The 16,483-nt window shown below is 33.5% G+C and overlaps 1 protein-coding gene across 2 annotated transcripts in view; it reads left to right on the top strand.

The window, feature by feature from the left end:
* Window positions 1-16,483, top strand: part of EDIL3 (EGF like repeats and discoidin domains 3) — a 391,875-nt gene that overhangs the window by 232,631 nt on the left and 142,761 nt on the right. The window lies entirely within an intron of this gene.

Here is a 16,483-nt window from a genome sequence, read left to right as displayed (position 1 = left end):
CAGGGACAAGGCAGGACTAGAGCCAATGGGATAGAGCCCAAATGGGGCTTAAACACATGCAAATAAGAACACAAATGGTACAGATTTATAATTATTGGAAACTTATAGAAACTTTATTCTGCTACTACTACTTCTTTGATGTATATTATACAATCTGAGCACCACAACATTATTATGCAAGTTCAGAATGCAGATACAGATGCTGAAACTGAGACACAGATGATGTGGTCTGCCCAAGCTTTCACAGATAGTGAAAAAAACAGGACTAGAAAGAACACAGATCTCTATTTCCCAGTTCCGTATAATTTCCTCAAAATTGAGATGCCCCCTCAGATAGAGATGTACAAGATAAACCTGAATACACACATCACGTGTTCTCTCTCTTACACATACACTCTACGCACATAGTGCTTTATCTTTAGCCATAGTAAGGAATTTATTTCTCACTTTCCCTTTCTTTCTTCCTCTTCAACCATGATCTTTATAAAATAAAGAATTTGTTGAATAATTTGAGTTACACATGTAAACAAAATAATGATCTAAAAATGGCATGCTCGTTTCCCTAGTACTGAAAAACTGCATTAAAATAACTAAATTCTAAATATCATAGAAAAATTTTGGATTGGGGGAAAAAACCTTTCTAAGCTTAAAATAATAGAGCGAAGACATTGAGCATGAGTTGATGATGACAGCCACAGGGCACAGACAGAGGGAAAGGGCAGGCTGAGTAAGCAGGTTGACCATATAACTAAACAGAACAATAGCCACCCAACCAACTAACCTAGCCACCTTCCCACAAAGCATTTAACTAAATACCCACCAAGCTAACTCAAACTGAGGTTCAGCCGGTCTTGAGTCCACCACAGGCACAGCACTTGCATCCTTTTCTGTTTCCTGGGATGTGAAGATGGCTACCCCAACGGTGCTGGAAGTTGTGCTAAAATGCACCTCCAAGATATTTGTAAATGAACACTTTATTAATATAAGGAATAACAAAAAACTGATATCAGTGACCATTTCACTTTCATGCAGCAAAAATAGAGATCTGGTGCCAGAATAAGGGATCCTCCAGGCAGCACTAGAACTTTGGTAGAGCTTAAAATAGTACCTAGATTAGAGCATGTCCAGGAGGAGTAAGTCCACCTTTGACCTGTAGAAGACCTGGCCAGAGGAACAATTGGAAGAAGAGGCCTTCTCAGTTTTGTAAAAGGAGGACTGTACAAGGGATGTGTCATGAGAACCTTGCCTAGGGATGGGCACCACTCTGTGGTGGTCAAGCGCTAGCTCTCTCAATGAGCTGCAGAAGAAGTGGTGTCTGAGGTTGTAGACATCCTAGGAGAGGAGACCTAGGTCACGGAGCTATATGTTGTGGAAGAATTAAGGTAGAGGTGAAAGTTAATAGATTGGAAATGGGGGGTTATAAGACAGACACTAAGGCCATGGAAGTGGGAGAGATGCCCTTGTCCCGCTGTGCTGAGCAAGAAGCAACCAGACAGCCAGATGGATGCCTGTATGTTGAAACAGAAGAAGACCGGAATGTGAACTAGATGTTGAAACTAATGACTAAAGCCCATATATCCTCCCATCAGACACTTTTATTGAGAAGTCTCCTTGAGAACAAAGTAGCCTGATTGATTATAGAAGGAAATACTAAAATAGACTGTCAACTTAATCGCCACCAGTTTGTGTCCAGTATCTTCCAATTAGTTTTTGATTACTGTGTTTAATGAAACCTTTGCTTTTCTTTGACTTGGTTTTTTATATATATATATATATATATATATACTATTTACATTTAGACTTATACTTCTCTGTGAACATGAGAGTGATAGTGACATGCCTTCTTTAACCTATCATGTACTCTGACGTTCTAGCATTTCCTCTATTTATTTCTCTGTGCCTCAACAAAGAGATCAGAAAGAATCACTTAGCATACATTCTAAAATATGTCTCCATATTGGGGTATTTGTTTTTATTTTATTAATTTGTAGTAACATATAATAAATTAAGGATCCTCGTTCTCCCTATTTCCTAAGTTTCTGGGGGTAGGGTTCTACATTTTTCTGTGACATCTTAGTTTTTAGACAAGTCAGAGTTTTGTTTTTTTTTTTTTAAAGGCATTCTGCCACATTGATGATTTAGTTTTGCACATAGAGAACTTAGAGAATTAAGCAACTACAGGGGCACAGAGAAGCATTTCCAGGTTACAGGTGGTACCCACTCTAAGCTTCTTGAAGTTAGCATCATGGGAGGTGACATTACATAGATTATAACCTGTGTGCTGGCTTCCACCCTGGAGTAAGATTGATAAACTTTCTCTTGGGCTTTGTATCCTGTCCCAGAGGGTCACCATTGGGTCTGTTTACACCTGCAGTAATGGCAGAGAAGTGATATGTTTTGGCAGATAATTCAGGAAGGAGGGGGAAGAGAGAATAGTGGACGCTGACTGCTGAGTTAACGGTACTCCAGTCTTGGCTTCCTGCACTCAAAGTTGCTTCACTTGTCCTATTTCTTCTTATTTATACTGATGAAATAATTAAGTTCAATACATTTTATTGGAATTTTATACTTCAGATGTATTTTAGAATGAAAACATTCTCAACACCCCCCAAAAAATAATAAATTATGAAAGATATTGCAAAAGAATAGAACTGACTAAAAATCTGTTTAAAAGTAATAACATATAAAAGACAAATTAATAAACTGAGGAAATATTTATAATAAACATAGAAGATAAATATCAATTATCCTTAATTCATTGTATCTTTAGATTCAATAACATTAATCACAATAAAAAAAAAAAACATGAACATAGCACCTTCCCCCCAGGAAGTAATTTAATATTTATCATATTATAGTTGAGTTGGGCCTTCATCTTAATACTTTCTGTATATTTTGAATTTTCAAAAATAGGCATATATTACCATTATGGCCTAAAAAGAATAATTATATTTTACAGGAATTCTTAATGAGAGCACATGAGATATGTGAATAAACCTGGGATTGGTTGTGCATCTCCCTCTGCCTCTTCCTCTTGCTTTTTATCTACCACTTCTTATTTTGAGAGTGAAAGTGGAAGAAGAATAGCAGAAAAAATGGAAAACAGATAAAACAGTTAAACAGAAAAGGATGAGATACTAAAAAGAAGCAGAACCTAGTTGGCATTTACAAAGAATATGAAAAAGAAAAAGGAGGGAGAAGGGAAGGAGCGAGAGCTGTAAAACCATGACTGTATTCTGAACACGAGGCTCCATAGGAAGCTCTGGTTTCCACACACGGGCACACGCTTGTGCACACACACATACAAACACACACACGTGCGCATGCACACACACACTCAGAAAGTTGTCCTTAATCGTGAGGAGATCATTGTAAAGCAAAGGAGGTGACAAAAAGTTTTTTAAAGACATAAAAACTCCCAGTTTAAAGTTTTACCAATCGGAGTCTCTTCTCTACTTCCAAGTATGCTCCTTTCGGTTCCACCCAGCTGCTAGAAGGAACCTATTAAAAAAAAAAAAAAAAAAAAAGCCAGAATGTACTGCCTTGTCATTCAAGTGTTCTGCTGGCTTCTGATGTCAGGCAGAGTGAAAGTGATGGCGCTATTTCCTGCAGCCAGCCCCCAGGAGCTGCCTGTACCCCAGCTTACTGCCTCACCCCTCTCTGACCCCATCTCCTCTTACCCTCTCTTTTGCTTAGGCACTGCTCTGGCCACACTGGCCTCCAGATTGCTCCTGGGCACACACTGGCACATTGTTGCACTGGAACCTTTCCTCTCCCATTTCTCTCTTTCTGTAATAGGCTCTGTTGTGACACACTCCCATTCCCTTGAGGTCATTGTATAAAACAAGGTCTTCCCAATGAGGCCTTTCCTGGCCTCTAACCCCCCTACAACACCACATTGTAACACACACTAACCTCCTTCTTTGCTTTATTTTTTTCTCCTTTGCATTAATCACTACCATATATTTTCAGTTTTATAGATTATTTATGGACTATTCCCCCAAGAGATATGCCTCATGAGGGAGAGATTTTATTGCTGTAATCACAGTTGCCAGAATAGTGCTGGCACAGAGTAAATGTTCGATAAATATTTGCTGAATGAATGAATGAACCTAGCATTCTGAGTTCCTTAAACATAGGGATGATACCTGATTTTTCTGACTTCCTCCACTATGTTCAAGCTATTGTTCATCTGACTTTCCATTTTTAACCGGTATTCTGAAGATGCTTTTCCCAGCATATAAAATGTAATCTTGTCATACTAGTTGGTACTTAGTAAATGTTGATAGGAACTTGAATTGCTTTTCTTTGATTTTATAAGATCTTTTATAACTCTACATTGCAGTATGAAAATGGATTTAAAATAAGAGAGGCAAACAGTTCTTGTTTCTCTTTTTAGGCCACTTCTACATGTGGACATCTTGGTAATTTATATTATATCACTTATTCATCCCTTTTAAATAATCAACAGCACATATGAATGCTGTGATCTCAGCAGCTACTACCACAAACAAGCCTTGAAATTATCAATGCAGTAATTTCAGAGATAATTTTTTTCACTATAGACAGACTGATCATGGTATCTTTTCACTTATTATCAAAAGGATTTGCTCATTTCAGATCTTTCTCTGCCTTTCTCTTATTCTTACTTGACTTTCCATTTTAAGCTAAATATCAAGGCTGCCTTTACCAGTACAATCAAATAAAACATTTTCCATATTAGTGATACATCATTTATTAAAAACTAGAATGTATTTATTTTCAGTTAAACAATTAAAAGCATGTCATTTATGTTGTGATATTCCCTTAATAAAAACTACAAAAATAGCTATGTGAATTCTTTATTATAATGTATGTCTTTAATTAATATAGTGATTAAGAACTTTTACTTTATAAAGAATAAAGTTATATCTAGCTGTATCTATTATGACCTTATACACAATAATGTGAGAATTATTATGTAAATCAATTGCCTATTGAACATTTTCAATAACAATGTATTTATTTCAAATATTAATGAACCTTTTAACACCAGGCAAAAAAAAAACTGCCTATAATTTTTCCAGTAATTATTTGCTAATTATATTTATGGGGGGTAAGGCAACAACATTTCTGATTTAAATAATTTCAGTTTAGATTTCTAGATGAGGATCATACAGCTTATTTACTTTTTTGGTTTTATTTTTCATTTACTTATAAAGGATTTTATTAAATTTTATTTAAAAAATTTTATTTAATAAACCATTTAGATGTTCCTACAGTATTTATTATAGCATTACAGCAATTCTTCTAATTAAAATCCTAATTTAGACTCCCTTGTTGCTTTTAAATGGTATAAGCTCACGCGTTCAGACAGCTATTTTCATAAACAACTTGAAAGGAAAATGATGATGAACTGGAATGAGAAACCTATTCTCATAAGAACAGATATGCTTTGCCATGTATGTTTAATAGAACATGATATTTAAACTAGAGTAAGTGCAATGAAAATTGATAGCTCGTTAAATAATCTAAAAATAACTAGGATTGTTTTCATTTATTAGACTGTGTAGTCCACAATAGCCATATATATTTCCCTCCTAGGGGTTTAAATGTGACATGATTGAATTTCAGGACTGGCACTCAAATTCATTTTCATCACTTACACTACTTCTGGAAATTGAAATAGTTACCAAGGGATCTCTATAATGAAACATCTTCAAACTATTATACCAAAAAAATTAAGACTTAAATGATTTCAGAGAGTTTTATTAAAAATGAAAACTAAAATCTTCAACTAAGATTAAAGAGATATTACTAAATATGAATATTAGCCAGTTTTTTTAATTTAATAAAATAAATAATTATAGCTAATTCTATAGCTCTTTAGTCTATCTATAAGGAAAAAGATGATACATGTGAATACATTTTGAAAATTATAAATTAATATTTTCTTATCATGTTCTGTTCTATTTGAACAGCTATAACTCTTTTAGCCATCATTATAAATGAACTAGGATTTACAAGTACACAAACATAGACAATATATACTGTGTATATGTACATACACAGTCTTTCTTTTGATATCAATGTGTACCACCAAGTACATTTGGATAAGTACAGACATATTCAGTGAAAATTACTAAAATATTTTATAGAATAGATAAATTATGCAATTTGTATTTTATTGTTTAACATTTACTTATTGCTTTTCTAAAGAAGAATTTGTAAATAAGGACAAATGCATCTGTTTTGTTTACTCAACTATACCTTGTCACCAGCTAATTGCCATACAATGTATTGATTTTAATTTAGACTTTACCATGTACTACGCACTGTCATAAGTACTTTAGATATTAATTTTTTAAACTTCTTAGCACTCTTTGTAGTAGATAGTATTTCTCACCGGTTTCATTTGACAGAGAAAACTGACCTACTGAGTGGGTAAATAATTTTCATAGGTCCACATGGCTAGCAAACCGCAGAACTTGGCCTTAATCCCAGGCATTGATACTGCAGAGATTACAGCCCTAGCATGATATGATTCTGCCCCTTGTAGCATAAAAGAATGCTGTTTATTACACTGTACACATTAAAAACACTTGCACTTGACAACTAGCCTTGGCAAGTGGCAGCAAATAAGAGGAGAGAAAACAGGCTTTGCATTCAAATAGAACTGGAGTTTAAACTGTGACTTTTTCTACTTGTAACTGTATGTCCTGAACAAGTCAATGGTTCCATCTGAGCATTAGATTCCTCATCTATAAATGAAACTCATAATGCCTTTTGATATATATTGATAGGAAGATTAAAGTTGATAGCATACATAAATATTTAATAAAATAATTAGGCCAATAAATGTTACATATGAAAAAATAATTTTGTAAATAAATACACACAAAGATTTTTTTTAATTATTTGAAAAGCAAATACTTGTGTATCTAACCTTTTGTCATAATTTTGTGTGATTTTACATTTTATTATATACTCAACCAATTCATTCATATTTAGTAAATGAGTGTATTTCCTTGAGAACAATTGGTATAGAAGTCAGGAATAACGCATTGCACACCATGTTTTACAGGTATCTAAATTTAGGAAATCCATAGCATTAACATAAGTTTAAATAAATAAATATTCTAAATCCTGCCAAAGTTATTATAATGGAAGGATTTGCTGGGTTTCTCAAAAATATGATATAACATACTTCTGAATCTCAAACACCTAATTTAGTTTCATTCTCTGTATGTTTGCAATTATTGTAAGATGTCACTGTTACTTGATCAAGTATTTTAGTGAACGACAAACAGAAATAAACAGTGGAATGAATAATTCCAGTACTTTGTTACACTGTAAAAATGGTCAAAGATTACAGTTTTATACTATGTAATACTTAATTCCTACTCTTCTACATTCTGGCTATGACATAGTTCCAAAAGCAAAATATAGATAAATTCTGATGCAAAATAAAGAAGATTTTTTTTTTTTTAAAAAAAGACATGTTTATACGGAAGTAAAAATAAGAATTAAAGCTCATGTAAGTTTAATAAGAAAATTGCATAAGTCTATTTATTCAGCTTTTCTTAGTGTAACTATGTACAAGGATTATAGAACATATATGAATAAATTTATTTATTCACCAAATTGCATCAAACAGTAGCCACCTTCTACTGCTGTGACAACAATGGTAATAAAATTAATTCCATTCTTACTCTCATAGAGTATACAGATTAATAGGAGAGAAAAACAAGAATTATTAATATATAATATTTAATTAGAAGACATCATAAGTGACATGAAGGCAAAGAAGAGGGAGCTATGATAGGGACACTTGTTTTGTTTGGAGGCATTTAGGGAAGACCAGACCACCTCATTTGAGGTGAGACCAGTAGAATGTATAGTAGGTACCTAAACAAAAAGAAGAAGGGTAGTGGAGATGAGAGTTTTACAAAGAGAAGGACAATATCCTCAAGAATAAACAGATTTTTGTCCTGAAGAATCTTAATAGATTCAGAGTCAAATCAAAGACTCAATACCATTCACCATAGCCACCAAGAAAACACAATATTTAGGAATATACTTAACCAAGGAGGTGAAAGATCTCTACAGGGAGAACTACAAAACACTGAGGAAAGAAATAGCAGAAGACACAAACAAATGCAAAAACATATCATGCTCATGGATTGGTAGAATCAACATTGTTAAAATGCGCATACTACCCAAAGTGATTTACAAATTTGATGCAATCCCCATAAAAATGCCAAAGTCATATTTCACAAATCTAGAAAAAGTAATTTTATGCTTCATTTGGAATCAGGAAAAAACCCAAATAGCCACAGCAATCTTAAGGAAAAAGAACAAATCTGGAATCATCACATTACCAGACTTCAAACTATACTACAAGACTATAGTAACCAAAACAATATGGTATTGGCACAAAAATAGAGATATAAACCAATGGAACAGAACAGAGAACCAATATATAAAATCATCCACATATAATCAACTGATCTTTGACCAAGCAGACAATAGTATACACTGGGGAAAAGAAGCCCTATTCAATAAATGGATCTGGGAGAATTGGATAGTCACATGTAGAAGAATGAAACAGTATCCATATCTCTCACCACTCACAAAAATGAATTCACAATGGATCAAAGACTTAAATGTAAGGCATGAAACCTTAAGAATGCTGGAAGAAAATGTTGAAAAAACTCTTCTAGATATTGGCCTAGTCAAAGAATTTATGAAGAAGACCCTAATGCCAATCACAGCAACAACAGAAATAATAAATGGGACTTGATTAACTTAAAATGCTTCTGTACAGCTAAGGAAATAATCAACAGAGCAAATAAACAACCTCCAGAATGGGAGAAAATATTTGCAAGCTATACTTCCAATAAAGTGTTAATGACCAGAATCTATAAAGAAGTCAAGCAAATCAGCAAGAAAAAAACAAGCAACCCCATTAACAAATGGGCAAAAGACATGAACAGAAGCTTTTCAAAAGAAGACAGGCAAATGGCCAATAAACATGAAAAAATGCTCAACATCACTAATCATCAGGGAAATGCAAATTAAAACCACAATGAGATATCACCTTATCACAGTAAGAATGGCTTTTATTAAAAAGTCCAAAAAGAATAGATGCTGGCTTGTATGCAGAGAGAAAGGAACACTTATACACTGTTTGGGGGACTACAAATTAGTATAACCTCCATGGAAAGCAGTATAGAGATTCCTCAAAGAACTAAAAGTAGCTGTACAATTTGTTCCAGCAATCTCACTACTGGGTATTTAACCAAAGGAAAGGAATTCATTTTATCAAAAAGACACCTGAACTCAAATGTTTATTACAGCACAATTCACAATTGCAAAGATGTGGGATCAACCCAAGTGCCCATCAATTCATTAGTAGGTTTACAAATTTTGGTATGTGTATACTGTAGAATAGTATTCATCCATGAAAAGTATGCATTAAGGCCTTTTGCAACACTTTGTTCGGCAGTGGAGACCATTATCCTGAGGGAAATATCTAATGGATGGAAAAACAAACACCACATTTACTTGTCATTAAATTGGAACTAACCAATCATCACACATTTGCATAAAGGGAAGTAAAACTCAGTGGAAATCAAGCAGCGGGGAGGGAGGAGGAGAGGATGGGCAAAAACCTATCTAACGGGTACAAAGAGCACCATCTGGGTGATGGGCACACTTATAACTCTAACTCAAGCATAACAAAAGCAATTTATGTAACCCAAAACATTTGTACCCCCATAATTTTTGAAATAATAGAAAAAGAACCTTAATATTTAGTGGGTGAATTAAGACTGCTGTTTAATCATCATGTGATATAACTTTTAGTATACCTTATCTTTTATGCCTTAACATTGTGGAGTCATGAAATTTCACTTTGGGGTCATGACCAGTCCATGGCAAATAATGTTTATATATTAAAAGTCCATCTTATAAACTATATTTTTTGCAACCACAAGGGATTTTTAAAACACCAGAATAGACTTTAACTTTTATAAATGTAACAGGAAATCAAAGAGAAAAGAAGAAAAATAATTATTCAAATTTAACCCTGTTTTATTCCAGAAAACAAATATTAAATATCTCTTCTGTTTTAGAAATGAATAGAGTACTTTGGAAGTGATTTTTGTCATTCAAAAGTATTGGCTGATTTAATTTAATATTACTCTACTTTTTTTTTAAAATACATAAAATAGGACTTAGTTGAGAACTCCAATGGAATAAGAGAAAGAAAATTTACCTCAGTCTGGCTCCTTGTGAACACAGAAAAAAATAAATGAATTGACTGCCAGTTGATGTAAGTTTTATGTTCAGAATTAATTATATAATATTAAATCCAAGGTGCATAATATTTAAAGCCTACTAATAAATATATAGAGATATAAGTACAATGCCCATAACTATATGTATTTGAATATAGATAATTATTTTTTACTTAATGTCTCACATTCTTTTAAACGATGGGACAATAAGTTACACCCCCCAAAAACAAGGTGGTACAAATATATCAATTGCCTTAAAAAAATGATTGCAAAGACTGTAGGATAAAGTCTTTGCAACAATAAACACAAAAAATTGACTCATTGACAAAACTGAATTGGATTTTCTGTGTCTGACATGGAAGTCCGATCTTTAATCAGATGCCTCTGGGTATATTTTTTCCAAATGTTACCCAATAGTTTTGGACAGACATATCACACTGAAAGTTCAACTACTGTATCTTAAAGTGTTAATATAATAAAGCAAAGAAAGAGAAATATCTACAAAATGCTCAAATAGACACCCTAGGACTTATTAAATAGTTCTAACAAATTGAATCAGATTCTCGTTACATGAAAGTTTTGCTTTTGATTACAAATAATTATTGAAACATTCATTAAGAGCTTCTGGATTTTCAAATAATTTCAACATTCCCATTATTTGCTAAACTGTATGTGCCCAGGGATTATAATTTAGCTGTTCGTTTATTCTCGAGGCTAAACCTTACTCTAATATTTCCCAGTTCAAAGACAAAGAAAGATGAAGTACTCCGAGATCAAGGGAGTTAGAGAACAGCATAACTTGATTTAGTACTGATAAAATTTAGAACTATATTGGATGATTGAAAAATATTGCCTTTTTCTCAGACTGAAAATACCAGTCTTTTCAACTATCACCCCAACTCTCACCCTTGGGAAAAAAGAGGGGGGACCCAAATAATTCATGTCAATATAAAAAATATTCTCTATTAGGAAGCTCCTAGAAAAGAAGTCATCCTAGGACTAGTATGTTGGAACATGGTTAAAATGTAATTTGTGGGATAGTCATTATCCTCTACACATGTTAACGTGACATTCTTGGGTACTTAGGTGAAATTTTGGGCCTGACTGTCAAAGTGAGGCTGGAATGGTTGTCTCATAATGGGGAAATTACAGGCACAAACCACAGCGATTTCTGCTTTTGTCACACTACTCTATAGCAGACAGAGATAAATGCCTTTCTCAGGAGAAAGGAAAGAATATAGATGATTCCTGATCTTTCACTGAATGTGCACAGTTTTTCAAATGATGGCATGATTTCCTGAGCTCTCATGGGTTTCAAATGGTTGCGATAAAATTTTACTGGCAACCATGGAGCTAAGTTTGGCAGTGACGGCAACAACTAGTGTGACCCGAGCGGCAGTTTTCAACTGTATCAGCACACTTGGACGTGATGGTTTCCAGCAACATGTGAGACAAAGAACCAAGTACATGTTTTGAGTTTCATCTTAAAGCAGTCTTCATCAACTGAAGGGTAGAAGCACAACAGTCTTCTTTCCTGCTTAGATAGATTGAATTTTAGATGTGATTGATTGGAGCATCCTGATAAGGTAGTACAGCTAGTTATTAAAATGCAGCTTGCAGCTGCAGGAAGCATTGGTAATAAAGGTTCAGATTTAGGGGTCAGATGAGAATGATGGAGTGATAAGATTGTATGGCATTGCCAAGGGAGAAAGTAAGGAGAGCAAGGAGTATAAAGTTGCTAAAGACAGAATTTAAGGTAAGTAAAGAAATGCTATCTGCAAAGTACACACAAAGTACACATACATACATACATACACACATACATACATAAAAGAGTAATCTGAGAAACAGAAAGAGAGTACAGACTTAGAGCAAGGAAACAAATGTTTCCGGAACAGGAGCTGCTCAAGGAAATGGAGGCCTAAGGAAAGATTTTTTTAATTCAAACCATTAATGGCCCTTACATAATTGTGTGGGTGGTAGAGAAGAACGCTGGATTGCAAGTGTTCCTGATTGAGTAGGTGCTGAGTAAGAAATAATAGCCACAGACTGCTCCTCCCAGGTTATGGTGCACTCTACTTTGAGCATATCTTAAACCCCAAAGAGCCATTAAGGTGACCAAGGCCCTAAAAATAAATTTCATAATAGTTACCTTAATAGCTTTATCTGGTCAATAATACACACTCTTTTTAGAGCCCTAAAGGGAATGGACACATAAAGTATCCAACTTAAAAATAAATTGAACTGGAGGAATATGGTTCTATAAAAAGAAGTAGAGCCAGAGCAAAGACAGTAAATCCAATACTAAAATTCAAGGAAAACAGAAGCAGGGACAGAAAATAAACTATTCTGACAAGAAAAATGGATAGAACTATAGTTATATAAGGAAGCCTATAAATACCCGGCACTATTATCTAACTACAAAACACCAAGAAATTGAAACTACAGCTCTTAGCTCTGAAAAACCCAGAGATATTTGTGGTGGTTTGTTCAAAGTAAAAATCACTTTATATTTTCTCTGGTACACTCGGACAGACACACAATTTTTTAAACATCCCTAAAATGACTATTTAGTACCTCATACCAACTTTGCAGTTGACTTAATAATGTCATTTCCTTTCCTATAGAATTATTCCTGGATTCCGCCATTGTTAATAGTTTCCAGTTTAATAGAACATGAGCACTTTTCTACAAGAATTAATATAAGCACATTCTAGTCCCTCTCTTTAAGTGCAAGGGTTTTAACCCTGAGGATAGGACCCTCAAAAAATGGGTGACAGAAGTGTCCATGTTCTTTGATCAGAAAACAAAAATCATACGTTTATTTTTACTAAAATAAAATGATTGCCTGAAATTCAAAATTTCTATCGATTACAAATATAAGCAACAACCAGTCACAGTATTAGCAGTAGCTATGACTCTGTCACTAATAGAAATCAGATATTTTCATTTCACATTATACTTGTTACAAATATCTAAATATATCATTTACATTTTCACTAATATAAGATTATATTAGACCTGCCTCTATCTGTTATTTAATGTATTAATAAGCACATTCATTGAAATATCACACATTTTAAAATATTTTGATGATGACTTTCAATTTCTTTTTATTTCATTTTATGCATTAAAAGGCATTGTTCTGAGAAGGGTCTTTAGGCTTCACCAGACTGGCAGAGGGACCCATACTATAGAAAAGGTTCAGAAACCTGAGTGAATGGTTTATCTGTTTCAAAAGTATTTTTTTCTTCTATATAATGTGGATGAAGATTTTGGAGATAAAATCTATCAATGAGCCCTTTTCATTAAGTGTCCATTCCTGGCCTTTCTGCTGAGTTTCCACCTCTAGCTCCATATGGGTTTAAAAACATGTAGATAAAACAGCAGACAATGAGATTGTTAAGCAACATTTTTGTCATTGTGTTTACAGAGGTTTTACTGGCAGAGTTGAGCTTTTATTGAACCCATTCCTGCTTCTTGCCAACAGTGCAGATTTAGAAAGTTTATAACCTGTAGAGAGGTGATGTAGTTGCCTGCCCTGTGGACACTAACCCATATTTAAAAGACAAAGGAAAAGAGGTAAACTAAAGAACAACCTCCACTTCCCTGCCAGCATCATTTTTCCCATCACTCTTGCCCAGGGGCTGCTGTGTGAAGTAGAGCATTTTCAGTCTGCCTTTTCCTGAGACCTTTTCAATGCTTAAAACTAGTTATTATCTATGTAAACGTTCATAATCGATTCAGTTATTTGGTTTTCCGATGTCTTATGCACAGTCACTTTAGAATACCACAACTTGAATATGAGCTAACCAAAAAGTGCCAGTTGTTCAGAATCACAGCTTCATTACACAGTAATGGAGATCAGTCATTACACTACCTGGGGGGTGTGCGGAGGGGAATGCCCAGTGTTAGCGATATTGTTGGTTCATGTGCACATCAGTTTCAAACCATCAAGGTACCGTCACTAAACACGTAATTAATTCTATTTTTGTATTTAGTTCCTTCTTGTCACAGAGTTCACTTGTACCTAGAGTTATTTTAATCAGTGTATGCTTTCCAGATATATATGACTCTATTATTTAATAGACCTTTCTTTAAGGAAGCTACATTTTGCACAGACATCAGGGTGTCAGATTGGAGTAAAAAAGAGGAAATGACTTGTCATCTAACAACTTAATTTTTTTTTTTTTTTTTTTTTTGCAGTATGACTATGGCAGTAACATTATGCTAGATGCTGGGACAAATATCAAAATATATAACACATGATCCTTGATATTAAGACATTTAAAATGTTGCTCTGATATACTTTTGTCTCGATTTTTTCATTCCAAGAAAACAAGTCTACTCAGTTTATCTCTATGAGAAGAGATGTTTTCAAGAAGGGCTATTTTTAAGTTTATATGTGAACCAGATTGTGATGAAGGCTTATGTACTATTCGGGTTTCTATCTTGCTTTCTCATTCTCTCTCTATTCCTGTTTCTAGGTCATATAGTCTTGCAGAACTTTTCCTTTTCCATAAGTTTTTGTTCTAGTTTCTTCTCTGAATGATGGGCTTAAATTTATTAATATTCCAATTAGAACAATATTTCATTTGAGGTGGCTTCATTTAATGAATAACAAGTAGTCCAATAGCTTGTTCATGAAAAGATTACTTATAACACAAAAAAAGCAGTCAGTTTATAAGTGTATCTATGAAGAAAAATAATTCATTCATTTAAGTGTTTCTCAACTCTTCTTCCTAGCATAGGAGAATACCAGCTTTTTATACACATTTAACCTTTTGGGTAGTCAGGTGGGTTTTACCATAGGAGCTTCTGTGAGTTCATTCATCATGCAAAACACTACAAAAGTCCCCATAAAACTACTAACTGTGTCCTTCTGGTCTTTGGTCTATTAATAAAAACTAAAACTTTTTTAGGTACTATGCATAATAGTATCATTAACCTAAAAATATTACAAAGTAATATATAAAATTCTATTTTATGAAATTGATAAGCCAATATAATAGGAAAAGTGTTATTTTTCTAAGGCACAACTATCCATAAAATAATTTCTAGTGAGCATCTCTGTGCCACTTAGCAAAGGGTGAGAGCATTTCTAATAGTCCACTTGGAAAACTAGTGACATTTCACTTGTTTTGAATGGTCCATTTATGTTTTCTTAAAGAATAGTTTTTCTGATTACAAAATTATTGTATATCTTAAAAGAACATTTGGAAAACAAAAAAATTATGTTGTTATTTCCTTTCATTCTGTAATAGAGTTTGCATAGATCCATCACATGTAACACACCATCAAAGGCTCTGTATAACATTTACTTACTGTTGTCACTTAATTCTTTCTAGAGTGTGTCTTCCTTATGTCTGGTTGGTCAAATTTTTATTCTGTTTTTATTACTGACCGAATTAATTTTTTCTTAGTATTTCACCTTAACCAGATAGTACCAGATAGAGGTTAAACCTGCAAAAATCATGTTTCAGTTAATAATTCATGTTAATATTTAGACATGTTTATGAGAATTGGTAGTGTAACTTTTAAAACTATTGCAAGGTATGGGGAGTAATTATATAATCAATTGATTTATTTTATTCACAGTTAAACTTTCTATTCTGATAGCACAGATAATGATCTTTGGATCTACATTAAAGTAGATATAATAGAAAGGAAAAATATACTGAGAAAATCCAAGTTTATGTGTACATGAATGTTTAATTGCTATTTGCTTATTCATTCTAAGGATTGTTGTATACCTCAAATACAAAGCTATGAGACAAAAATGAACAGCAACTATAAAAACAATCCTGCGTTGGATCACAAGGTTCTTGATAAAGTAATGATAAAAATTTTGGAAATTATACATAAACTTTTACCTTTTTATCCTAAGTTAGAGCAGTGCTGTGGTAACTGCCCAGGTGCTAATTTCATGTCTGAAGATGTTAGCATTGAAAACTATTGCCTCCACAATTGACCCTGAGGCATTTTCTTAAACAGAGAAAAATGTACTATGCTTAATAGACTTTCGTATAAGAGGAAATATGAAAATAGTTCTTATTTTATAGAGAAAAAATAAACAGTGAGAGAGAGAAAGGAAAAGTAAAGCTGTAGACATCCTTGAGGTAGGTGGTTCACAATATTCCTTTTCTGTGGATCTCTAGTTACAAAATGATGCTAATTTTATGTCGTTTCTACTAAGCTGCTTT

Source organism: Eulemur rufifrons, chromosome 17 (assembly GCF_041146395.1).
Source record: "Eulemur rufifrons isolate Redbay chromosome 17, OSU_ERuf_1, whole genome shotgun sequence".
Taxonomy (NCBI): Eukaryota; Metazoa; Chordata; class Mammalia; order Primates; family Lemuridae; genus Eulemur; species Eulemur rufifrons.
Note: the sequence above shows the minus strand (reverse complement) of the source record. Positions and strands in the feature narration are given on the sequence as shown.